General features: G+C 43.2%; 1 pseudogene; it reads left to right on the top strand.

Annotated features, from left to right (window-relative positions):
* Positions 1-247: 247 nt before the first annotated feature.
* Positions 248-22,339, top strand: LOC101441520 (mitofusin-1-like; annotated as a pseudogene).
* Positions 22,340-26,790: the final 4,451 nt, after the last annotated feature.

The following is a 26,790-nucleotide window of genomic DNA, read 5'->3' as shown; positions in this document are numbered from 1 at the left end:
CCGTGCCCCCGCCTCCAGCCCTCCCGCGACCGCCGGGGCGGAGGGGCCTCGGCTGCTGCCCGCTCCCGCTGCCCGCGCTGGCCGGGGCCGCTCCCGCCTCGCCGACTGCAGCGGGCGCGCGCCGAGGCCCGGGCGCTGGGGGCGCCGCGGCACCGCCATCCGCCAGGTGAGCCCGAGCGGCGGGGCTCCGCGGTGATTGGCTGGTGCTCCTGGTCGTCGGGCTCCATGGAAACCGCCTCCCGTCCCCATGGCAACCAGGCGCCGAGCCAGCCGGAGCGCGGCCCAAGACCAGCCTCCCGGGCGGCGGCCGCGGTTCCATCGCCCGGCGATCCGTCTTGTCTCCCATGCCCTCGACTCTTCAGGTAGGGGGAGGGAAGGAGGCGGAAGGCGCGCCTTCCATCCTTGGCGCCGCCACCGCCCCGGCCTCCCGGAATAAAAACTCCCCTCACCTTCCTGAAAATGCTTCCACCCGCACCCAGCCCGCCCCGCTGCCCAGAGTCACTGGGCACCCACCCCGTGCCAGGCCCTAGGGAGGCAGAGCTGAATGGGATACTGTTCTCACAGACCAGGAGACGGGCCTCAGAGCCCGCCCTTGTCCAGGGAGTGGGTAAGCCTCCCCGCCGCGGGCTCCCAACTGCAGCTCCCAAGCCAGGCACTGCCCTCTGACACCCTCAGAGCCCCTCCCCAGTGCAACTCGCTTGGCTGCCTGCTGGGTGTCCGCCCCGCACCCCAGGCCCCTCCCCCAAACCTAAGCCCTGCCGCCGCCTGCACTGTCAGTGGAAATCCACCAGCGCACCTGTCCCTCCCGGCTGCTCGCCCAGAACTGCAGGACCCAGCCTCTTCCCTTCCTTTACACCCTCCACTCCACTTCCGCTCCCAAGTATTTCCAAATGGCCTGCGACCCTTCTCCCGTTGGCTTGGCAGAGCCCTGTCTAACCCCAATTGCTCTGACCACTGCCTTCCATCTGACAACTGACCCACCACTAAGTTTTCAGAAACTAAATCTGATCATGTCACCTGTAAGTTTAAAGGGGGATTTAGGAGCTTCCAGATGGGACAAGATGTCATAGACTTGTCTCTCTCTCTCTGTTCCTCCCTGCTAAGTACAGCTATAAATCCAGGAAATAATTCAAGTAAGGACCAAAAGAGAACTCTCTGAAGTGAAGAGGAAGGCTACCTGTTAGGGACTCCAGGAGTGGAGAACAGCCTAGCAGGCAGGGCGCCTACAACACCGACCAACGGAAGAGGGTGACCGGGCTAGCGTTTCTCAACCCTCAGCCTACCAGCAGAGCACTCGGGTAGCTTATTTTTCCTCCCTATGGAACTGGAGTCCTGTCAATAACACCAGGCAAGCCAGCCTGAACTGGCGAGGAAGATCAGTTGGAAGCCCCACTGATACGGGAGAGGGGGGTGGTAGAAGCAGAAAAGAGTACACTGCCCTGGGCCTGAGACTGCCCCCCACCCAAGTTACTGTGTGTGGGGGGCACTGGCAAAAGAGATCCTGCCACAGTCACCTAGCCTGGGAATCACTCTCCATCCCCAGGGGCCAGAGAGACCCCTGTCCACTTCCTCTCCCCGCCCCTCCAGGCACCAGATGGCCCAGCCTGGGGAATTGCCTTTAGTTCCTTCAAACAGTACCAGCAGGGTCCAATGAAAGACCAGTGGCACAAGATAAACTAAGCAGACCAACAGGGCATCACAAAGACTCAGAAAATTAAATTGTCATTGTAACAACTGACCACAGAAGTAGGCCAGGACCTGCACACTAAACCTAAGCAAGGTGACTGCCCGGAAAGTGAAAAAAATTTGGAACAGGACCTGGAGTCCCCTAACATAATGGCCCAAATGTCCAGGATGCAATAGAAAAAATCAACCCATCATACCACGAACCATGAAAATCACAACTAGAATGAGGAATAAAATTCTGGAATTACCTGGCAAGGATTTTAAAGCAGCCGTCATAAAAAGTGATTCAGAGGAGCTGGTGTAGCTCAGTGGTTTGAACGCCTACTTCCACATATGAAGTCCATAGTTCAATCCCTGATACCTCCTAAAAAAAATCGTAATTCAACAAGGAGTAACAAATTATTTTGAAACAAGTGAGTGAATAGAAAATCTCAGCAAAGAAATAGATGTTATAAAAAGAACCAAAAAAAAAAAAGGATAAAAAAAAGAAAAAGAACCAAATAAAAATTATAAAACAATATAGAATAGTCATAGAAATGAAAAATTCCTTAGATAGTTTTATTAGTAGGTGGAAATGACTGAGGTTAGAATCAGTGAAGTTGGGGGCAAATTAAAACAAGTGATACAACTGAAAAACAGAAAGATAATAGGCCAAAAAAAAAAATTGAACAGAGACCCAGGAACTTGTGGGATGATAATAAAAGATCTATCATTTTTATCATTGGAGTCCTAGAATGAAAGGAGAAAGAATGGAGCTGAAAGGGTATTCAAAGAAATGATGGCAGAAACTAAATTAAGCAAAAAATTTAAACTTGCAGACTCAAGTAGCTGAAAAAAAGCCCCAATAGGATAAACCCAAAGAAATCCACTTCAAAATACATCATGAAAAGGGTGATGTCACCAAGATGGCAGAGTAAGACACACCAGGGCTGCGTTCTTCCAAAAAAAGTTTTAAAACCAAGGAAAAACCTGTCAGAACCATCTTTCTCAGAGCTCTAGAAAACAGAGGACTGCAATAACTGAGAAAGCACTGAATCAAGAAAAAGCCAACTTAGAATTGGTAGGAAAATCTCGTGGCACCTTTGCTGGCTCTTTCTGCAGCCAGCCCCTGCTCCTGTGTAGGTCACTGCTCCCGGTGGAACAAGCGCTATAACCCTTATGCATATACCAGTGTGTGTATATCTGTACCAGTGTGTCTGATGGCAACCTGAAAGACTAACCAGGACACTCATCTCTGACTCACTGTCACAGAACTTGCCCTATACATAAAAGCTGCTCAAGGGGCAACCAAATCTCAGCTGTCTGGGGCAAAGAATGACCAGTGTTAAGACATACGACATGCTCGAAGCCAAACTCAGCATGTAAATGCAATGCCTTCCCCCCAGCGAGGGACATGACACCCGGGGATGAGCCTCACTGGCACCGAGGGACCACTATCAACTACCAACTGATGATGCAACTGGAAAATGACCTTATACGGAAGGTTCAACGCGGATCAGCAGAATATCCCTGTCTACATAAAATAACATGACTTTAAAATGCTGTTTGACCTAATGTAAGGGGGAAATGGAAAGGAGAAATGAGTTTATATGGCTACGAGTCTCTAAAAAAGAGTCTGGAGGCTGGCAGAAGGATTGCCCTTATGCACAACTGAGCAGAGTCTGAGAGACAGATAAAGCAGATACAACCCCCAGGTATTGGTTCCTTTGAGGGCTAAAGAGACCCATGGGAGTTATGGTCATGGCCGATGGGGTTAACTACCAGGTCAGATGGCCCCTCTTTGGAAATGGTGTTTATGTGTGATGAATCTGGACTCAGATGGGATCTCTCTTCATAAGACTTTCATGCTAATGTGCTGGAGTTGCAGTTAGTGTTGGGGTTTAAAGATATATTTAGGGGATTTGAATCTCTGGACTGACAATGTGATAGCCAGGTCCTGAACCTCAACAGACTCCAGCACCTACAATCTGATTCATTGGGCTCACCACACTCAGCTAAGATGGAGTTGAAGAAGGACAACCACCACACCATGGGGCCTAGAGTGATTACAACTGAAAGTGGGAGGCTTGCATCCAGCATCCATGTGGAATCTGAGCCTCCTCTTGACATAGAGGTGCAATGGACACAACCAATCCAATGTCCACATAGAAAAGGTGGCATTGGATTGGGAAAAGTGGACATGGTGGCTGATGGGTATGGGGAAAGGCAGGAAGAAATGAGAGATGGAGGCGTCTTTGGGACATGGAGCTGCTCTGGATGGTGCTTCAGGGGCAATCACCGGACACTGTAAATCCTCACAGGGCCCACTGGATGGAATGGGGGAGAGTATGGGCCATGATGTTGACCATTGACCATGAGGTACAGAGGTGCCCAAAGATGTACTTACCAAATGCAATGTATGTGTCATGATGATGGGAATGAGTGTTTCTGGGGGGGGGGGGGGGGGGGGAGAGGTGGGGTGGAGGTGGTGGGGTTGAATGGGACCTCATATATATATATATATTTTTTTAATGTAATATTATTACAAAGTCAATAAAAAAAAAAAAAAAAAAAAAAAAGACATACGACATAGCACCTGAGCCTGGGAGGAAAGACTACTTCCTAAAGGAACATTCAGATTCATGTAATGGGGGAACTACTAAGGTCATGTATGCATGTGCAGGACAAGAGGCATGATCAAAAAGACTGGGAAGACCATGTGCTTTTGTTCTGGGATGTCTTAGATGGGCTAAAGTCTAAAGGAGAGCACTTGCACAGACCAATCTGAAAAAAGTGGTATGGTATTTTCTGTCTCTCTCTTTTGTTATCTCCTGTCCTTCAAGGAAATATCTGTCACAGCACTAGCTAGATACTAGCTAAAAGAACAGACACCTCAATGACTAAAATCCAGAGATACATTAAAATATTAAAATGTCCAGGGACAACCAATATATTACAAAGTAGACAAATAGAATATGATGGCCTTGTAAAGGAGAAATAGAAACCATTAGAAACCATCAACAAGAAAGTCCAGACTTTGGACATGCCAAACAAGGACTTTTTAAAGAAAATTTTCTTAAATATGCTCAAAGAACTAAAGGAAATGTAAGACGAATGAAAAAGAAGTTCAATAAAGAGTTAGAGATCATAAAAAAGAGCCAAACAGAAATACTGGACTGATAATAGAAATTTAAAAATTCCCTAGAGGTGTTCAATAGCAGTTTGGAGCTAGCAGAAGAGAAAAATTCATGAACTTTAAAAGAAGACAATTGAAATTATTCAGTCTAGGAGCAGAAAGAAAAAAGAAGGAAATATTAACAGAGTCTTAAGAGATCTGTGGAACACCACCAGATTGGCCAATATATGCATTATGGGAGCCCAGAAGAAGAAGGAAAGGGGCAGGAATAATATTCAAAGAAATAATGGCTGGAAACATTTGACAAAATACATGAATATGAAACTCGTTGAACTCTAAAAAGGATAAACTCAAAGAGAACAACACCAAGAAATGTTATAATGCAATTGTCAAGTGCCAGTGACAAACAGAATCCTGAAAGTAGCAAAAGAGGAGCAACACATCATGTACAAGTGAACCTCAATAAGATTAAGTGCCAATGTCACATCAGAAACCATGAAGCAAGAAGGCAGTGGGATGAGATAAAGGGCTGAAAGAAAACAACTGCCAAACGATAATTCTATATCTGGCAAAACTGTCTTTCAAAAATGAGAGGGGAGCAGGTGTAGCTTAGTGGTTCAGCACCTGCTTCCCATGTATGAGGTCCCAGGTTCAATCCATGGTACCTTCTTGAAAAAAATGAGGGAGAGACTAAGATGTTCCCAAAATAAACAAAAGTTGAGGGAGTTTGTCATCACTGGACCTGCCTTACAGGAAGTGCTATAGGGAGTTCTTCACGTTGAAAGGAAAGGACATTAGATGTTTGACTGAAACCACTTGATGAGAGAAAGATCTCTAGGAAAGGTAACTGCGTGAGCAAATGTAAATCCAAGTAATTTTTGGTTTGTCATACAACTTCTTTCTTCTTACAGGATCTAAAAGACAAATGCATAAGAAGTTTTATGACAAATTTATGGTTTTGGACATATAATGTATAAATAATTTGTGACAAGAACAACATAAAGGTGGGGGAATGAGGGTGTACAGGAGCATGATTTGTATATACTGTAGTGGTATCAAATCGAACATGACTGCTATAGATGTAGGATGGTAATCACAAATAAACTGTTAGAAAAGTAAGCACAGAAGGAAATGAGAAGGGATTCTAAAGGGTTCGATACAAAAGAACACTTAAATAAAAAAAGTAGGCAGTAAGATGGTGGATTAGAAAGACAAGGGACACACTCCTCTCCCAGAAAAATAGTTAGAGGACAGGCAGAAATGGCCTGGAAAAAGAATGTTCTAGTATGTAGGACACCAGGAGAAGGCTGGACACCACAGAGAACAGAGAGGGGCAAAGGAAAAGAACCTCAATGTTAAAACCTTGAGCAGAAACTGCATTGCAGTTGCCAGTGCCTCTTCCCCACCCTACAAGCAGATTGCTTCAAATTTTCTGACCCTGGGCTTGCAGCTACAGACATAGGGAGCCCCAGGGATCCACCGCCCTAGGAAATGGGAGAGGGAGTAATGCAATCCAAGGCTGACTGAGCTTTTGACCCACAAATTCAGTCTGCTGTGTCCCACCAGCCCTTCTTGTCCTGGTGGGACCATGCCATCCTTTTTCCCTGGGATTAAAGACTTCCAACACTCATAAACACCTTCCCTACTGACCACACTGGTTGTTGAGGAGCAGAGGGGTGTGGAATTATTTTCTACCTGGGATAAAAAGAGAGGGCTGCCAGCAAAAGTTGGAGAAAGTTTGAATTACAAGGCTCTTGGCCTCCAGGTAGGCTCCTCTATCACATTGATCTGGTCCATGTTGCAGCAAACACATTCCAACAAGACATTGAATTGAGAGGGCTGCCAAAAAGCACCATCTGCTGGCAGACCAAAGAAGTGCGTGTGAGGAAATTAAAGTAAATAAGTAAAGAGAGGCTTTTTTCTGGCCTTTGCAACCTCCCTCCCCAAGAAGGAAGTGGGTCTGCAACCCATTACTGGGTCCAGGGCCCAGATTTAAGCTAACAGGGACAATCCTAAAGACCCAAGCTGAACCAAGAATCAAAGAATAGCAGTAACACACAGCCTCCTGCCACTAATTCCCTATGAAAGAGAGAGAAATTGACCATCTGAGTAAACTCACCATCCTAATCAGATGCCTAGACAACAGGACAAAATTACAAGCCATACTAAGAAAATGACAGAAATGGCTCAAGCAAAGGAATATATCAAAGCCCCAGAGGAGACACAGAATTTGAGATAATGATGTTCATGCAAATTTCCAAAATCAAATTAATGAGTTGAACGACAATATAGCTGAAGAGATAATGGACATAAATAAGACACTGAGTGAGCAAAAGAAGAATTTGAAATCCAGAATAGAAAAGTAACAGAGCTCATGGGAATCAAAGACACAATAGCTGAGATCAAAAACACATTAGAGACATACAATAACAGACTCAAAAGAATAGAAGAAATAATAAGTGATACAGAAGACAAAACAGCTGAAATTGAAGAGGGAAAATAACTGAGAGAGAAAAGAATGGAAAAAATTGAGCAGAGACTCAGGGAGTAGAATGACAACATGAAACACAACACCATACATCTCATAGGAGTTCCAGAAGAAGAGAAGGGAAAAAGGGACAGAAAGATTATTTGAGGAAATAATGGCTGGAAATTTCCTAACTCTCATGAAAGAAATGACCTTACATGTTCCAACATACCCAAATCAGAATAAATCTGAATAGACCTACTCCAAGACACATACTACTCAGATGTCAAATATCAAAGAAAAAAGAAAATTCTGAGAGCAGCAATGGAGAAGCAAACTATCACACACAAGGGATGTCCAGTAGACTTAGTGTGGATTTCTCATCAGAAACCATGGAGGCAAGAAGACAGGTATTTGATACAACGAGGATACTGAAAGAGAAAAAATGCCAACTGGGAATTTTTTATCTGGCAAAACTGTCCTTCAGATAAGAAGGTGAGTTTAAAATATTCACAAATAAACAGAAACTAAGAGAGTTTGTGAAAATAATCTACCTTTGTATATTGAAGGGAGCCTTATAGCCCAAAAGAAAAAGGCAGGAGAGAGAGGCTTGGAGGAGAGTGCAAAAGGCAAGAATAGCAGAAAGGATAACCAAAAAAGTAAAAATAATGAAAATAAGGCATGACACATAAAAACTGAAGAATAAAAATGATGGAATTAAATAATGCATTTACAGCAATATCATTGAATGTGAATGGGTCAAACTCCCCAATCAAAATATAGGGTGACAGATGGATTAAAAAACATGAGCCATCCATATGCAGCCTACAAGAGACTCACCTTAGACCCAGGGATACAAACTGGCTGAAAGTGAAAGGTTGAAAAAGGATACTCCATGCAAACAGTAACCAAAAGAGAGTCGGTATACTAATATTGGGGTAGCTATACTAATATTGGACAAAACAGATTTTTTTTGGCTTTTATAAAGGGTATTATTAGAGGTAAAAACTTACTTTTCCATGGTGGTGAAAAGCCCAACTCAAAACACTATAAAAGGTGCTTTCTCACCCAAGTCAGCTGCCACATAAAACAGACTTTAAATGCAAAAAAGTATAAGAGATACAGGGAGCCATTATATATATATATATAAAAGATTTATTTATTTATTTATTTATTTCTCTCCCTTTCCTCTATTGTCTGCTCTCTGTGTCCATTTGCTATGTGTTCTGCTGTGTCTGATTGTATTCTCATTTGGCGGCTCTGGGAACCAATCCTGGGACCTTCTGGAGTGGGAGAGAGGTGATTCTCTTGCACCACCTCAGCTCCCCATTCTGCCGCATCTCTTATTATCTCTCCTCTAAGTCTCTTTTTGTTGGGTCATCTTTCTGCACCAGCTGTCTACATGGGCCAGCACTTCTGTGCAGGGCAGCACTCCATGTGGGCAGGCACTCCACATGGGCCAGCTTGCTTTCAACAGGAGGCCCTAGGTATTGAACCCTGGATCTCCTATATGGTAGCTGGGAGCCCAATTGCTTGAGCCACATCCATGTCCCCATTATATATTAATAAAAGGGGAAATCCACCAGAAAGAAATAACAGTCATAAATGTCTAAGCACTCAACTAGGGTGCCCCAAAATACTACAGTAATAGCTGGGGACTTAAACATACCACTTACATCATTAGGTAGAATAACTAGACAGAAGATTGACAAGGAAACAGAACTTTGGCAATATGATAAATGAACTAGACTTAAAAGACATATGCAGAATATTTCATCCCAAATCAGTGGCTTATACATTCTTCTCAAGTTTATGGAACTTTCTCCAGAATAGACCACATTAGGTCACAAGGCAGGTCTTTTTTTTTTAACCAAAGATTTATTTTTTATTTATTTCTCTTCCCTCCCCGCCCTCCCCCAGTTGTCTGCTCTCTATGTCCATTCTCTGTGTGTTCTTCTGTGTACACTTGCATTCTTGTCAGCGGCACTGGGAATCTGTGTCTCTTTTTGTTGCATCATCTTGCTGCATCAGGTCTCCATGTGTGTGGCATCACTCTGGGCAGGTTGTGCTTTTTTTTTTGCATGGGGTGACTCTCCTTGTGGGGGTGCACTTCTTCCGTGTGGGGCTCCTCTATGCGGGAGACACCCCTGTGTGGCACGGCACTCCTTGTGCACACCAGCACTGCACGTAGGCCAACTCACCACACGGGTCAGGAGGCCCTGGGTTTGAACCCTGGACCTTCCATATGGTAGGCAGATGCTCTATCAGTTGAGCCAAATCTGCTTCCCCATGCAGGTCTTAATAAATATAGGACTGAAATTATACAAAGCACCTTTTCAAATCATATTGGAATGAAATTGGAAATCAATAATATACAAGAAGGGGAAATATGTAAATGTGTGGAAGCTAAACAACATACTTCTAAATAATCTGTGGGTCAAAGAAGAAATGAAATTAGTAAATAGATTGAGACAGATGAAAATGAGACACAAGTTATGAAAACTTATGGGAGGGGGAGCGGATGTGGCTCAAGCAGCTGAGCACCTACTTCCCAAATAGGGGAGGCCCCAGGTTTGGTTCCCAGTGCTTCCTAAAGAACAAAACAAACAGACAATGAGCAAAAACAATGGGCAATGAGCAGAAAATGGACAAACAATGAGGGAGCCAAAAAAGAAAAAATAAACTTACGGGATACAGTGAAGGCAGTTCTGGGAGGGGAATTTGTAGCCCTAAATATTTATATTGAAAAAGGAGGAGCTAAAATCAAAGCTCTAACTGAACAGCAAACAATTCCCAGAGCAAGTAGAAGGAAAGAAATAATAAAATTTGGGTAGAAATAAATGAAATTGAGATAAAAAAAACAATAGAGAAAAATCAACAAGATCAAAGGCTGTTTCTTTGAGAGGATAATAAAATTGATAAACCCTTATCTAGACTAACAAAGGAAAAAAAGAGAAAAGATGCAAATAAAATCAGAAATGAAAGGGGATGGGGAGATAAGACTGACCCCAAGGAAATGAAAAGGATCATAAGAGAATATTATGGAAAACTATGCCAAAAAACTAGACAACTTAGATGAAATGGACAAATTCCTAGAAACACACAACCTACACTGATGCTACAAGAAATACAAGGACTTAACAAACCAATCACATTTAAAAGATTGATTCAGTCATCAAGAATCTCCCAACAAAAAGTCCAGGGCCAGATGGCTTCACAGGTGAAGTCTTCCAAGCATTTTTTCTTAGGAGGTCCTGAGGATTGAACTGGTACCACAAAAATGGGAAGGAGGTGCTTAACCACTAAGCTATACCTGATCTCCTCTACCAAGCATTTTGAGAAAAATGAACACCACTCCTGTTTAAACTCTTCCAAAAAATTGAAGAGGAGCGAAAATTACCTAACACATTTTACGAAGCCAACATCACACTCATACCAAAGCCAGAAAAAAATACTGCACCAAAATTACAGACCAAACTCTCTAATGAACGTAAGTGTGAAAATTCTCAACAAAATACTTGCAAATAGAATTGAAAAGAATTATGGGATGTGGATTTGGCTCAACTGATAAGAGCATCTGCCTACCACATGGGAGGTCCAGGGTTCAGACCCAGGGCCTCCTGACCCATGTGGTGAGCTGGTCCATGCGCAGTGCTGATGCACACAAGGAGTGCCATGCCACACAGGGGTGTACCATGCATAGGGGTGCCACACACACAAGGAGTGCACCCTGTAAGGACAGCTGCACTGTGCGAAAAAAGCGCAGCCTGCCCGGGGTAGCACAGCACACAAAGAGCTTACACAGCAAGGTGATGCAACAAAAAGAGACACAGCTTCCTCGTGATGCTGACAAGAATCCAAGCGGACACAGAAGAACACAGAGTGAATGGACAGAGAGTGGACAATGGGGATAGGGGGTGGGGAAGGGGAGAGAAATAAATAAAAAATAAATCTTAAAAAAATAAAAAGAATTATACACCATGACCAAGTAGGATTTATTCCTGGTATGCAAGGGTGGCTCAAGACAAGAAAATCAGTTAACATAATACACCACATTAACACACTGAACGGGAAAAAAAACACATGATCATTTCAGTCATCACAGAAAAGTCATTCGACAAAATCCAGCATTTAAAAAAAATTTATTTATTTATGTCTCCCCCCACCCCATTGTCTGCTCTCTGTGTCCATTTGCTGTGTGTTCTTCTGTGTCTGCTTGTCTTCTCTTTAGGTGGCACTAGGAGCCAATCCTGGGACCTTCTGGAGTGGGAGAGAGAGATGCTCAATCTCTTGTGCCACCTCAGCTCACTGGTCTGCTGTGTCTCTTATTGTCTCTCCTCTGTGTCTCTTTTTGTTGCATCATCCTGCTGTGCCAGCTCTCTGCTCGGGCCAGCTTGCCATGTGGGCCAGCACTCCTGCCCAGGCCAGCATTCCACATGGGCCAGCTCTCCATATGGGCCAGCTCTCTGCATGGGTCAGCTTGCCATGTGGGCCAGACTGCCTTCACCAGGAGGCCCCAGGAATCATACCCTGGGCCTCCCATATGGTAGATGGGAGCCCAATTGCTTAAGTCACATCCACTTCCCTTCAGCATCCTTTCTCGATAAAAATATTTCTAAAGATAGGGATAGAAGGAAAATACCTCAATATGATAAAAGTCATATGTGAAAAACCCACAGACAGCAGAGTACTCAATGTGGAAATATTGAAAACTTTCTCTCTAAGATCGGGAACAAGACAAGGATACCTGCTGTCACCACTGTTTATTGAACATTGTCCTAGAAGTTCTAGCTAGAGCAAGTAGGAAAAAAATAAATAAAAGTCATCCAAAGAGGAAATAAAACTCTCACTATTCATGGATGACATGATCCTATATTTAGAAAATTCTGAATGTCTATGACAAACTACTTGAGCTAACAAGTTCAGCAAAGTGGCAGGATAAAGATTAACACACAAAAATCAGTAATGTTTCTATATACTGGTATTGAACAATCTGAGGAAGAAATCAGGGGAAAATTCCATTTTCAATAGCAACAAAAGGACTCAGATACCTAGGAATCAATTTAACCAAAGAAGTACAGGACCTATATACAGAAAACTATAAAACAATGCTAAAAGAAATCAGTGAAGACTTAAACAAATGAAAAGACATTCCATGTTCATGTATTGGAGGACTAAATATTGTGAAGATGTCAATCCTACATAAATTGATTTATAGATTCAATGCAATACCAATCAAAATTCAGCAGCCTACTTTACAAACATAAAAATGGCAATTACCAACTTCATTTGGAAGCGAAAGTTCACTTGAATAGCCAAAAGCATTCTAAAAAAAGAAGAACGATTTGGGAAGAATTTTACTGCCTGACCTTGAAACATATTACAAAGCTACAGTGGTCAAAACAGCATGGTATTGGCATAAAGATAGACACATTGATCAGTGGAATAATTCAGAGTCCAGAAATGAACCCTTACCTCTATGGCCTTCTGGTTTTTGACAAACCTACCAAGTCCATGTTGACAGGACAAAACAATCTCTTCAACAAATGGTGCTGGGAGAACTGGATATTCATAACCAAAAGAATGAAAGAAGACACTTATCTCATTCCCTATTCAAGAATCAACTCGAAATGGATCAAAGACCTAAATATAAAAGCAAGGACCATAAAACTACAAAAGAAAATGTAGGAAAACATTCTGAAGACCTTGTAGTAGGTGGTGGTTTCTTGGATCTTATACTCAAAGCATGAGCAACAAAAGATAAAAATAGATAAATGAGATCTCCTCAAAATTAAACACTTTTGCACTTCAAAGGACTTTGTCAAATGGGTGAAAAGGTCACCTATTCAATGGGAGAAAATATTTAGAAATCACATATCCAATAAGGGTTTAATATTCATGACATATAAAGAGTACTACAGGGAAGAGGATGTGGTCTAACCAGTTGGTTGCCCACCTACCACATGGGAGGTCCTGGGTTCAGGTTTCACTGCCTCCTAAGGAAGATGAGCAGACACCACACCCCCTCAACAAGCAGATACCCAAACAGACAGATGCCACAAGCCAGCTGATGCCACAGCCTGTGGGGAGCAGATGTGGCTCAGGCTGTTGGGTACTGGCCTCCCATGTGGGAGGTCCCAGGTTTGGTTCCCAGTGCCTCCTGAAGAAGATGAGCTGACAGGCAAGAGAACCACCTAGGGAAGGGGGGAATAAAAAATATATAATAAGAATAAAGTAAAATAAATTTTAAAAAATATTGTTTAAAAAAATGCTACAACTCAACAATAAAAAGACAAATGACCTGTAAAAATGGGCAAAAAGGGAGCAGATGTAGCTCAAGTGGTTTAGTGCCTGCTTCCCATATACGAGGTCCCAGGTTTGATCCCCAGTACCTCCTAAAAATTAAACAAACAAATGAAAAAACAAACTCTCATTGCAGAGTAAATGTAGCTCAGTGGTTGAGCACCTGACTTGTATGCATGAGGACCTGGGTTCAATCCCTGGTACCTCCTAAAAAAAATGGGTAAAAGAATTGAATAGACATTTGTCCAAAGAAGAAATACAAATGGTGAAAAAACACATGAAAAAATTCTCAACATCACTAATGATTAGTGAAACACAAATCTGAAACGCAAATCAAAATTATTATGAGATATCATTTCATACCTATTAGAATGGTCACTACTAAATAAACAGAACTACAAGTGTGGGAGAGAATGTGTAGTGATAGGAGTGCTTATTCACTGTTGGTAGGAATGCAGAATGGTGCAGCCACTGTGGAGGACTGTTTGGCAGTTCCTGAGGAAGCTGAATATAGATTTACCATGTGACTCAGCAATACCACTGCTGGGTATATTCCCCAAGGAACTAAGAGCAGTGACACAAGTAGTTATCTGCACACCGATGTTCAAAACAGCATTATTCATGATTGTTAAAAGATGGAAACAACTCAGGTGTCCATCAACCAATTAAGGGATACACAAATTGTGATTATACACACAGTGGAATATCATGCAGCCATAAAAAGAAATGAATTTGTGAAACATATGACAATGTGGATGAACCTGGAGCACATTTTATTGAATGAAGCAAGCCAGACACAAAAGGACAAATACAGGATGACTGTGCTATTATGACCTAAATATATTATTTAATCTCATGGATTTAATAACTTGAATATGGGTTACCAGAAAACAGTGAGGTTAGAGAATGGAAAGCTGAGGGTTAACTTGTGCAGAATTGGTAAAAAAAAATTTTAAAGTTGTGTTAATCTTTGGGAATAAATAGAAAAGGGGAAAGCACAACACAATGATTGTAACTAGCAGTGCTATTATATGGGTGTGAAGTGGTTGGAAGGGCAAGTCTAAGGTCATGCATAATATTAGAAGTTAAGCTAAAAAATGTAACATGGGGCTGTATAGCATAGTGAAACCATATGTGAAGAGTGGCTGATCTGCATTTGCTGGGAGACCAATTGTAGCCAGGACAGCTAGCATTTAGGCAGAAACTGCTTCTCCACTGCAGCACTTTGTGCTGGCTAAGAAGGCATTTACTGCAATCTTTGGTCAGTTATTGGAGTTTGTTATTGAAGGAGCACATGTTGTTGAAGCAACATATAAAGGCTGCATTTTCTCAAAGTTGATGGGAAAGAGAATTCTTCCTTCAGTAGAATGGAAAGAAGCATTGCTCTTTTTAGTTAAATTAAAGATGAAAATAGCAAGATTTTTAAAAGGGGTGTCTGGTATGCCTTCCCCCTAACAATAGGCATTTGAGCTAGAGTTAGAGGGAACAGCTGATTTTGACACTACTTAGCTTTTCTCTTGAAGAGGTATTTCAGGCCCTCCAGTGACTGGCATTTGTACATTTCGTCAGGTGCTTCTGGTGAGTTGGCATTTCTCGAGCTGCTGGCTTCACTCAGGATTAGTACACCAAGCTGGAAATTCCTTTCACTTTAATAGCTATGGGAGTGTTCAGAACTACAGAGTAAAGTTCCTTTCATTTTGGCTCTAATTGAGAATGAGGCTTGTTTTCTTGCCAAGCTTTGATTAGAACCTGATTTGCAGGTCCTGGGTGAGGAAAGATTGTTCATGGACCATCTCAAAGAGGCTAAGCTGGAGTGAGTCTTAGCCACATTTTTTTACCATTTACCTTCTGGTGGGAGATGCTTAGCCCTGGTAGGATGGCATGGGGGTCTGCCAGTCCTCCCCAGCATATGAGTGCGACAGGTTTTAGAATAAGGGTTAGGAGGGAGACCTGGGCTAAGCACATTCATTAACTACTTAGAAAATGAAGTTTACAAGGACTTTTAACATGTTCAGTGTTCCTCTGCATATGGTCTAGAATAGAAAAGATATCACCATAATCATCAGGCATATATCTAGAATAGGATATATAGGTACAGTACTTAATACTTAGTGTACTACCCAATGCATAAGTTTCTTTTTGAGCTGCAATTAATAGATTTAAGTACCAGGTTTGCAGTACCTTACATGTTATCTCTCCATGGGAGCAGGCCATAATGCCAATTTTTTTAAAGATTTATTTATTTTATTTAAATCCTCCCCCCCCCCCCCCCCCGTTGTCTGTTCTCTGTGTCTATTTGCTGTGTCTTGTTTCTTTGTCCGCCTCTGTTGTCGTCAGCGGCACGGGAAGTGTGGGCGGTGCCATTCCTGGGCAGGCTGCACTTTCTTTCACGCTGGGCGGCTCTCCTTGCGGGGTGCACTCCTTGCACGTGGGGCTCCCCTATGCGAGGGACACCCCTGCGTGGCATGGCACTCCTTGCATGCATCAGCACTGCACATGGGCCAGCTCATCACATGGGTTAGGAGGCCCTGGGTTTGAACTCTGGACCTCCCATGTGGTAGGCAGATGCTCTATCTGTTGAGCCAAATCCGCTTCCCTCTCTTGGTTTTTACACACTTTTCAAACACTGCCAATGAAATGTGTTATCTATCAAATGAACTTTTTAGTACTTTGCTTCTTCTATACTTTTATCACAAAGGCATTAATTAGCAGGTATTTTACTTTAGCAGTAGAGGAAAAACTACTTTTTCCGTTTTTAAAATGAAAACTGAAGATTCCCAATGGAATCAAGGTAACTTTTCATTACCATCACTTGAATATGCACATAGAGGTGACTTCCAGGCTGGTTTCACTGCTATGAAGTTACTTTTTGAACAATTTTGTGCAGTTTCTGCTTTTCTAGCAATTGAATAAATTCCACTTGTGATTTATATATTAAGTCCATTTGCAAGACAGTATTGACATTTAAAGACTTGTTTTTAGGTTACACTTCACCATTATCCAATTTGTAAAAGGTGAACCCCAAATCTGATATCCTAGGCACAAGCATACTGACAAAAGTTGAACACAGATTTCAAAGTTGAACACAAAATTAAGCACAGATTAAAACAGAATAGGGAATTTATACCCTTAGCATTTCTAGGAACTTTGATTTTAATTGATGACACTTGAGGTTTCTTTATCTTGATCACTGTTCACACATTTTATAGGCATAGCTGAGTTTAAACTAATGGAAGTTTGAGCTGTATTTCCTCATTTCTCTAAGGAGTCATGACATGAGGTTTCTGTCCTCTTATACTGGTTTAACTGGAATTCAGGGTTTCATACAAAGGTTACTCTTGGCTATACTGTGGCCATGTAGAACAGCAGGAGAGAGAATTTCCCATTCCTAAGAACAGACTCCTATGGGGAGTTTGCTGGTAGACTAGAGGCCATGCCCGTTATTCTAGGAAGAATGAAGAAGCATGTTTTGGTTGATCAATCTGGCATCCCACAGTCCTAGTTTGACTAAAACGTTCACCACTCTGCATAATTTGGAGCTGATGCTCTGTCCACAACATCCTGAGAATTTCTGTTTTCAGAGCCTGCCTAGCCTACAGGCATCCCTGTGGGTGACCTAGGTCTTGGGGGAAATCTGATGATTCTGGTGATCAGATCAGTGCACCCAAAGCTAAGTTGGTGGGAGATGTTCTGAGCAGTTACCCCAAATCGGTGCCTGAGATAAGTCTCAGGGGATATTTGGCTGCCCTCAGAATGGAAGGGCCCAAGGAATGGGGGCCATTCAGAGTTTACTGCTCTGGTTCTCAGCACCCCTACATTCCAGGGTCCAAGACCGACTGCTGTGTCACCCAGACAGAAGTTCCTGAGTTAAGTCTTATGAGATGTTTGACTGCTGATTCCTGCCACCCCAGGAATCACAGAGCCCCTGCCATCAGGTGTTCCTGGGGCCATTCTGGACTTGGAAGACAGGCCATTAGATTGGATGCCTTTCAAGCCAAATATTTCTCCTTCCTTAAATATTGCTCCTTCAGAGAAGGGGCAAAAAGCTTCTTTCTATTCTTAGAGAGGTCCTCAAAGCCATCTTAGTTTTATAACTTTACTGTCTGATAGTTTCCCAGTTAGACCAGCCATCAAAAGGCCATTAAGTAATTAGAGACCAATTGTTCTACCTAACAGACTTTAGGGCCCTGAGGCAATCACTTCCTTGCTAGCAAAGGCATTTCCATTTTCACAGTTTTTAAGACAGTCCAAAGCATTTGAACACAAACTGTATAGAGACATTCAGTAGCAAGAAGTAGGAAGGTAAAATCGTGGGTAAAAGTTAATTATGCAAGGGTAGGCTGGCTATGACTCCCCCGGGATAGGGAACTCACATGGCCACGTGGCAGGCGGGCAAAGGCGTGGACCAGCTGGGAGGGGCAGGCCCCCCCCTCTGCCATTGCCCAGCACCCCCGAGGGGAGACAGCAGGAGAGAGCAATGGCCACCAACCCTGAGGGCAGAGCTTCTGGCTGCTAAAAGGGTTTGAAAAAGAAGCTTCACAGGGTCCAGCACTCCGCCGGCTGGGGAACCTCTATCTTGGCAGGGCCGTGATTGAGCCGCTGCCTCAGGTCCCAGTGTTGTAGAATTTGAGAGAGGTTGAGAGAGGTTCAATTATTTGCGTATAGAGAGGCCAGGACTCAGGAATTATTTTGAGAAGGAAAAATGGTTTATTGACAGCCGGCTGGACTCAGGAGCTTTCTGTTTCAATCCCGAGCCCTGAACAAGACTTTCGAGTTTCTTTTATACAGAGAGGAAAGGTTAAATGGTCCCTTTGTTTCAGTTCTCAATTGGCTTGAATTAGGATATATATTGTCCACATTTTAGGTAAGCTTTTAGCATGGACTTCATACATTCTTGATAAGCTTTTAGCTATTTGGCTCGCATTTCCCCTGAATACTTAGAGTTTATAGACCTTGCATTGTTAAACTGTTTCCTGGGACTGGAGTCCTTGCCGTGGTCACCAAGGGCAGGACTGCAGCCTCTTACCGTCCCACACCCACAAGTCAGACGGCTTAGGTTATCTCTGAAGAGACAAAGAGCCTCCCACCCATAGCCCACATCACCAGCTGTCCTGGCTAGGGTCAGATGCCACAAGCCTGGGCACGCAGTGCAGACATGGAGAATTCCTGTGCCTTGGCCCTTTCCCTCCTGGGATTACATCCTGGTGGGGGGGCTTGTAGGTGAACCCATTTAAAATGGAGAACCTGGTGGCAGACTTGGCCCAGTGGTTAGGGTGTCCGTCTACCACATGGGAGGTCCGCGGTTCAAACCCCGGGCCTCCTTGACCCGTGTGGAGCTGGCCCACGCACAGTGCTGATGCGCGCAAGGAGTGCCGTGCCACACAGGGGTGTCCCACGTGTAGGGGAGCCCCACACGCAAGGAGTGTGCCCCATAAGGAGAGCCGCCCAGTGCGAAAGAAAGTGCAGCCTTCCCAGGAATGGTGCTGCACACACACGGAGAGCTGATGCAGCAAGATGACACAACAAAAAGAAACACAGATTCCCATGCCGCTGACAACAACAGAAGCAGACAGAAAAGAACACGCAGCAAATAGACACAGAGAACAGACAACCGGGGTGGGGGGGAGGGGAGAGAAATAAATAAATAAATAAATCTTTAAAAAATAAAATAAAATAAAATGAAATGGAGAACCAAAGGAAGGCATTAAACAGGCTGCAGGCCATAGTTTCACTCACCAATAAGCTCCTGGCTGGCTTGCCAAATATATGACTGGATTTTGTCTAGGTTCTTCACTATGCTGCAGAAAGGAATTTCAACAGCACATCAGGTGAGTTAGACCAGTAATTTTTTCAGGTAGGGAGGGATGAGAAATGGGAGAAAGTAACAGACCATGGGTCCCAGGTGAAGAGGAAGGGGCTGAAAAGTGATAAGTGGGCTGGCAGCCTACAAGTCCCCGTTATAGATGATAATGCCTCGGTCTTACTTGGATGGCCATTATGGCAGAGGAATGGTGAAAGCAGGGTGCAGAGGGCAGGAACAGGGATCTAAAGGTGAAAGGGTGAGTTCAGGCCTTGTGCCTGCTTCTTGAGCTGTCAATTATTCCACCCCTTTGCTCATGGCAGGGGAGGAGTCCCAGCTGTTTGCTGTTTGGATTGATCACCCCCCATCAATCGCCCATGAGGGCCAGTGATCAAGTCCTTGGGGAATGTCCAGGGCTTCTCCTGGCTTCCAGAAGGAGTCTTTTTGTTCTGGATGGCAGGATCTCGGGGATGGTGTTCCAGCAGCCACGTTGGGGTTACTGAGGTCCACGTGGACTCTCTGCCAGGTTCCAGATCCACCTGTTGATTCCCTGTCTTACTAGCTGGCTTCATCATCACTGTGAGGTGCTGTCTTGGAGACGTGTGAAAGGGGCATTTTTAGCAGGACGAGTAGTGGCAGAGCTCTGTTGTCAGTGCAGTGCTGTGGATTAAAGTTCTCCCTCATTGGATTGGCCATACAACCGGCTGCTTTCTGAGCATTGAAGGTACGGATGGAGATAAAGTCTGTCTTATGGCAGAAGAAGCAGGTGAAAAAAAGTGTGTGAAGACAGTTAATCAGCTGACCCATGCCCTTCATCTGGACAATGACTTGAAAGCTGACTCTTTTGCACATGTGGTTTGGCCAAAGGCAAAATGTGCATGCTGGAAAGAGATCTTGTTTTAGTGAACGGTCCAGCACAGATGTCACTACAGAGCTGGCGAGCTGGATTGGTAAGTTTTGTTTAGATGCTGATGTCTTTGTTTTGGTTGCAAACTCTGAATCAGTATTTTTTTTTTTTAAGATTTATTTATTTCTCTTACCTTCCCCCCCGCCCCACCCTGGTTGTCTGTTCTGTGTCTACTTGATGTGTGTTCTTCTTTGTCCGCTTCTGTCGTTGTCAGCTGCACAGGAATCTGTTTCTTTTGTTGCGTCATCTGGTTGTGTCAGCTCTCCACGTGTGTGGTGCCATTCTTGGCAGGCTGCACTTTTCTTTCGCACTGGGTGGCTCTCCTTATGGGGCGCACTCCTTGTGCGTGGGTCTCCCCTATGCAGGGGACACCCCTGCGTGGCATGGCACTCCTTGCGCGCATCAGCACTGCGCATGGGCCAGCTCCACACGGGTCAAGGAAGCCCGGGGTTTGAACCATGGACCTCCCGTGTGGTAGGTGGACGCCCTAACCACTGGGCCAAGTCTGCTTCCCTGAATCAATATTAATGAACTTGGAAAAAGTTTTTCACAGGGTAAATGAGCGACTTTCCAAGCCTAATATTTTCATCCTGAATAAATGTTGGGATGCTTCTGTGTCAGAGCCAGGATATATGAAAGACATACATGGGTAGGGTATGGAAAGATGCTTGAATTTCTTGGTGGAGGAGCTCAAAGTTGTTAATCCTCCGGAAGCCCAGAGTCATATCTTCTTTGTTTCAGCAGAGGAAGTTCTTAGTGCTAGAAAGCAGGAAGCACAGGGGTGCCAGAAGGAGGTGGGGCACTCACCAATGGATTTCAGGCATGGTTTCAGGCATCGCAGCATTTTGAACAAATATTTGAGGAGAATATCTCACAGTCAGCAGTGAAAACAAACTTGAACAGCACACCATCAGAGCTAAACAGGTACTAGTTACTGTGAAAACTATAATGGATTCAGTAAGTTGGCAGCAGCAGAGAAAGGGGTTTATTCAACGGAAGAGTGGGAAGACCAAATTGATAGATTGGATTTTATTACAAATCAGATGAATCTCCTAATGCCGGATGTAAAAAAACATCCAAAAGGTTACGAGGAGGTGGCAAGCAAGGTTTCATGTCCCATGACAGATGAAATTTGTTGACTCTGTTTGGTTGATGAATTTTGTTCTGAGTTTCACCCTACTCCAAGTGTATTGAAAGTATTTAAGAGTGAGCTAAATAAGCACATAGAAGATTATGGGAAGAAATTTGGCTGATCCGTGCATCAGTGAATTCAGTGCCTCAATGCTTCAATCCTAGAAAGAAGTTTTCGAAAATGTGAAGCCATTACTTTCCACTGGTATTCAGAATAAACTACACATCCTGATCCCCTGCAAGAAATTTGAAGTCAGCTGTGACCTAAACTGCCACAAGTTATGCTCAGATTTTCAAGAAGATATTATGTTTCATTTTTCCTTGGGCCCTAATAATTCTCAGAAGGTGCTGCTAGGGTTTTCAGAGTCTGTCTTTCAGCTCCCTAAGCTCTTTAGTTTTTACTCCCACTGCTCCTACCAGTCCTGCAATGCCAGATAATGCATTACAGAACAAACTCATGGTTACTTTAGTAACAGGATTAGCTTTGCTTACACGTAGAACTTCTCTGGGCATCACTGTTGTTGGAAGAGTGCTTTGGAAACCCATAAGTGTTTCTTTAAGTATGTATGGGACTGTGTATCTTTATGAAAGACTGTCATGGACCCCTGTGCTAAGGAGAGCCTTTAAACGGCAGTTTGTGAACTAGACAACTGAAACACTGCAGATGGTTGTTAGCTTCACAAGTGCAAGTGCAGCCATCAAGTACACTAAGAGATGGCTACCTGTTTTGCTTGCCTGTGCCCACAAGTTGATATTACTTAAAGACATCTGGAAGAAGAAATTGCTACATTATCCAAAGAAATAGATCAGTTGGAGAAAATACAAAACAATTCAAAGCTTTTAAGAAATAAAGCTGTTCAACCTGAAAATGAGCTGGAGAATTTTATTAAGCAGTTTCTACATTCGAGCAATGAAGAATCTTACCAATAGAGGTTGTTTTGGTGAATAGCATAGCAGGAAACAGAACCTGGAAGACTCGAACAGTTCTAATATTATGAAACTACTTCAAATAAGAAATTGTACCAACTGCACCTAAACAGCAGATCCCTGTGTAGAGTCTGGCAGGATCTCTCTCAGGGTGTTTGCATTTCTGAAGAATGTTAGGATATGTTGATGTCCTTAGTTTTAATTTCCTATAAAGGAAAGGTCAAATCGTTTGATATGTTAAAATAATGCATTAGTTAAAAGCCACAGTTAAAAGCCTGAGGGTTGGAGCCTTGAGCTCTCAATTAGGGCTTTCCTTGTTTTTGGTTCTGAAAAACTCTGCTTCCTGCCATCTAGGAGTTAGAGAATGCCCCTTTCATCTTCTTTGTCAAAATGAATTTTTGATGCCTATTTAAATGAGAATAGTCACTTTTTTGGTTATTTTGTTTTATTAATTGCACTGCTCTAATCGCCAAGGAGGAGTGTGGAAAGTTCTTGAGTGTCTTATATGCAAGTTACAGTCCCTTTTGCTGTCATGGCAGGTATGTGAACCATTATAAATATGCTGTTTTTACTCCAAGAAAAAAAAGCCGATGTCGAAACTGAATATGGGTAATATTGCATATATGACTGTTTTCCTTTGAAAATGAACAAGTATATGTTAATGTTACAAGGTTAATATCAGACAAAAAACCACATTAAGCTCAGTGATAGAAGCCCGACACAAAGAATGAACATATTGAATGATTCCATTTATATGAAACGTAAATATAAATCAATTTAAAAAGATGAAACTAGATTAGTGCTTATGTAGGGCCGGGGAAGGATAGAGAGGTGACAGTGAAAGAGTGTGGGCTTTTTTTTTTTGAGTAATGAAATTGATCTAAACTTTTTTGTGGCGATGAATGCATAACATTGTGATTATCCTAAAAGCCATTGATTATACACTTTGGAAATAGACTGTATGGTATGTGAATATATTTCAGTAGCACTGCTTTAAAATGAAAAAGTAGGCCATGATAAAAGAATTGAGGATCAAAAATAAATATAACTTACAAAAATCAAAAGCAAAATGCAGAAGTAAATCCTTAATTCTCGCCAATTACTTTATTTTTATTTTTTTATGTATTTCTCTCCCCTTCCCCCCATGCCCACCCCAGCTGTCTGTTCTCTGTGTCCATTAGCTGCGTGTTCTTCTTTCGTCCGCTTCTGCTGTTGTCAGCAGCATGGGAATCTGTGTTTTTTTTTGTTGTGTCATCTTGTGTCAGCTCTCCGTGTGTGCGGCGCCATTCCCGGGGAGCCTGCACTTTCTTTTGCACTGGGCGTCTCTCCTCACAGGGCGCACTCCTTGCACGTGGGGCTCCCCTGTAGTGGAGAAATTCGGATAGGCGCGGTTTCGAAGGCCAGGACACGAGAATACCGAGAAGGAAGTTGGTTTATTTCGACCGGCCGGGCTCGGCGGACTCTTGTCCTAATAAAAACCGAGCCCCGAACAGCCTTTTCCAGACCCTTTTATACAGAGGATATAGGATTAGGAAGACTAACAGTGATGGTAAACAGACCTTTGGTTAGGTTCTTCAGATCTTAGTATCAGATAGGTTATTTCCTCCCGGTGAGTTACATATTCTCCACATCCAAGCCAGTTTGGATTAGCATATCTTCCACATCGTCTGGAGGCAGCCCTGAATACACACTCAGTCTCACATCCCTTCTGAACATTCAAAGACTGTAGGGCCTATATTACTTATTTGGTCATCTTGGAGACTAGGTACTCTTGGAAATAATTTTGATTTAATGCACAGGCTATATCACCCCTACACGGGGGACACCCCTGCATGGCAGGGCACTCCTTGCACGCATCAGCACTGCACATGGACCAGCTCCACATGGGTCAAGGAGGCCTGGGGTTTGAACCACGGACCTCCCATGTGGTAGGCGGACGCCCTAACCACTGGGCCAAGTCCGCTTCCTCATCAATTACTTTAAATGTTGATAAACTAAACTCTCCTGTTAAAAGGATTGACAGAATGGATTTAAAAGTATGGCCCAACTATTTGCTGCTTATAAAAGACTCAGTAAAATTTAAAAACACAAGTAGGTTGAAAGTAAAAGGATGGAAAAAAAATTATCCATGCAAATAGTAAAGAAAAGAGATCTGCGAGAGTAAACAAAGAGACAAAAACTATTACAAGGGAAAAGAATACCACTAAATGTTGATAAAAGGGACAATTCATCAAGAAGATAAAACAATTAAAAACAAATATAAATTTGGGCAAGGAACCCCAAATAGCCAAAACCATCTTGAAAAAGAAATTGGAGGACTCACACTTCCCTATTTCACTACTTACTACAAAGGAAATGTAATCAAAACAAGGTGGTACTGGCACAAGGACAGACATAAAGAACAATGGAATAGAACTGAGAGTTCAGAAATAAACCCATTCATTTATGACAAATAGATTTTTTTTTTATAGGAGTCCCACTGAGTGGGGAAAGAACAGTCTTGTGGTGCTGTGAAAACTGGGTATCCACATGCAAAAGAATGAAAGTGGACCCTTACCTCACATCATACACAAATATTAACTCAAAATGGGTGAACAGCCTACATATAAGAGCTAAAACTATAAAACTCTTAGAAGAAAGTATAGAGAAATATCTTCAGGACCTTGTGTTAGGCAATGGATTCTTAGATAGTACAACAAAAGCATGAGCAACAACAAAAAAATAAACTGGACCTCATCAAAATAAAAAAAACTTTTGTATATCATAGGACATTTAAAAAAAAATGAAAAACCACCCTGATGGTTAGGCTAATATGTCAATTTGGTCAGGTAATGGTGCCCAGTTGTTTGGTCAAGCAAGCACTGAGCTAATTGTAATATAAGGGCATTCCATGGACTTTAATCATCAGTGAGTTGATTGCATAGACGGCTGGTTACATCTACCATCAACTAAGGAGATGCCGTCAGCAATGAATGATGTCTTACTCAATCAGCTGAAGGCCTTAAGAGGAGATGTAGTAGTTTGATATTATTTGTGAATTCCAGAAAAGATAATCGATTATATTTGTAAACTGGTCTGTTCCTCTGTGGGTGATACCCTTTGGTTGTACTGGATTCAGCTGAGATGCCATCGATTAAATTATGTTGAGATTAGGGCTTTGACTTGGCCATGTCATTAGGGCATGCAGGTTGAGTCCCCACCCCCTCGGTAGGTTGATAAAACAGACTCTTACACGGAAGTAGATACGCAGAGAAGAAAGAGGAATAGAGAGCACTCCACAGACAGGGCAGAGGCCCCGGGAAGAGAGATGAGCCTGATAGTTTGCAGCTGAAGAGAACAGAGTAGCTGAACCCAGAAAGAAATGAGCCCTGGGAAGAGAGATGAGCCTTATGCCAGCCTACAGTTGAGGTCAGAAGAATCTGGGACCATGGAGCCTTAGGAGGAAGAGGAAGGCAGAACCCTCCCAGAGACCAGCAGCCATCTTGCTCCAACACGTGGCAACAGACTTTGATGAGGGAAGTGACTTACTCTTTTTTTTTTAAAGATTTATTTATTTATCTCCCCTTCCCCGCCTCAGTTGTCTGCTTCCTGTGTCCATTCGCTGTGTGTTCTTCTGTGTCCGCTTGTATTCTTGTCAGCGGCATGGGGAATCTGTTTCTTTTTGTTGTGTCGTCTTGCTGCGTCAGCTCTCTGTGTGTGCGGTGCCACTCCTGGCAGGCTGTGCTTTTTGCACGGGGCAGCTCTCCCTACAAGGTGCACTCTTTGCACATGGGGCCCTCCCATGCGGGGGACACCCCTGCGTGGCACAGCACTCCTTGTGTACATCAGCACTGCACGTGGGCCAGCTCCACATGGGTCAGGAGGCCCTGGGTTTGAACCCTGGACCTCCCATGTGGTAGGCAGATGCTCTCTCTGTTGAGCCAAATCTGCTTCCGTAACTTACTCTTTATGGCCTTGTGACTATAAGCTTCTACCTCAAATAAATACCCTTTATAAAAGTCAACAGATTTCTGGTACTTTGCATCAGCACCCCTTTGGCTGACTAATACAGGAGAAGTGATTTCAGCACTCAGAAAGGGAACCCCCATCTCTCCTTCAGAGAGCCAGCATCTCCTGGGGACTTCAATGAGGACCTTCATGTGAGCCCCTGGCTTGCAGCCTGCCCTACAGAATTTGGACTTGTACATCCCCACGGTTGCATGAGACAATTTTATAAAATCTCATTCTATTTACAGATATCTCCTCTCAGCTGTTTCCCTAGAAAACCCTGATTAATACAACCAAAAGAATGGGAGAAAATATTTGGAAACCATGTATCTGACATTTCTCCAAAGAAGACATACAAATGGCCAATAAACACATGAAAAGATGCTCAACATCATTAGCCATTATGGAAATGCAAATCAAAACCACAATAGACACCACCTCACACCATTAGAATGGCTATTATTTGA

Source organism: Dasypus novemcinctus, chromosome 5, assembly GCF_030445035.2.
Source record: "Dasypus novemcinctus isolate mDasNov1 chromosome 5, mDasNov1.1.hap2, whole genome shotgun sequence".
Classification (NCBI taxonomy): Eukaryota; Metazoa; Chordata; class Mammalia; order Cingulata; family Dasypodidae; genus Dasypus; species Dasypus novemcinctus.
Note: the sequence above shows the minus strand (reverse complement) of the source record. Positions and strands in the feature narration are given on the sequence as shown.